This window comes from Echinops telfairi, unplaced genomic scaffold, assembly GCF_000313985.2.
Source record: "Echinops telfairi isolate 266 unplaced genomic scaffold, ASM31398v2 ScPeMD7_5;HRSCAF=22, whole genome shotgun sequence".
In the NCBI taxonomy this organism is placed as follows: domain Eukaryota; kingdom Metazoa; phylum Chordata; class Mammalia; order Afrosoricida; family Tenrecidae; genus Echinops; species Echinops telfairi.
In genome coordinates this window covers 5,125,144-5,126,322 of record NW_022103901.1, presented here as the reverse complement: position 1 = coordinate 5,126,322, position 1,179 = coordinate 5,125,144, and positions in this window count along the sequence as shown.

Here is a 1,179-nt window from a genome sequence, read left to right as displayed (position 1 = left end):
AGGGGACTTTGGGCAGTGGGCCCAAAGTTAAGCCTCTAACAACAAGGTCCGGAGAAAGATGAGGCTGTCTGCTCTGCTCCCTTAATGCTTTATAGCCTTGGAAACCCTATTTAGGGTTGCTATGAGTCGAAACTGCCTTGATGGCAGTGGGTTTGGGCCTGGGTTTGATTGAGGGATAGGACACTATATTGAGTCTGGTTCTTGGGCACCTGCTCTTCCCTCTGAGGGCAAAGACTGCTGATGAGAGAATTACGTGGTACAAAAGAGCTTGGACAGCCCTTACGCTTGGTTCTGTATAAAAGCAATGCCATACTTTCCATTTAGTATTTCCGGAAGCTACTCCCCTATTCTGCACTACTAGACCCCAGAGGTGAACGCTTTTCTCTAGGGTTTGCTTTCAGGGTTATAAACAAGTGCTTATGCCGCATTAAACAATCATTTACAGGAGACCCCCCCAAATCCAAACCAATTGCCACTGAGTTGATTCTCATGCATCACGACCCTACATAAGGTTTCTGAGGCTCTGTGAATCTTCGCCGGAGCAGACAGACTCGTCTTTCTCCTGAGCAGTGGCTGGTCAGTTTGGAACTGCAGACCTTGTGGTGAACAGCCCGGATTTACAGCCCGGATTTAATCCCTCCCCATCTCTTCCCATCATAGATACCTAATATTTGTTACCTTGAAGTCAGGTTTGTCATAATTATGTAAATTATATTCAGAACAGTGATTTCCTGAGAATTAACATTCACTGCATGATTTCCCTTATCAAATCCCAGGGTAAATCTTTTGGCTCTGTCCATTTGTATCAGTATCTATCAATATGCTAGTCTTCCATATATACCCCACAACCTCCCTCCTCTTGCTCCACCATGGGAGAGCTGTCTCCTACCTATGGCAAGCGTGTGTCATGCTGGGTTCTCCTTTGGCCATTATCACGGTGACATTACTTTTGCGTTGGCTTCCTGGCTTTCTGGATCTCATACCTTCCTTCCTTGATGTGTCTCTTAGTAGTGTCTGCCCTCTAGCAACTTTCGATAGAAAGTGCCTGGGAAATTAAATGTCAAGCTCTACTCGTCTGAAAACATCTGCTTTGACTCTTGGTTGATAATGCAGATGGGTATCGAATTCTACACTAGAAGCCACTGCCTGAGAATATTGCAGGAACTATTGAATATCTGA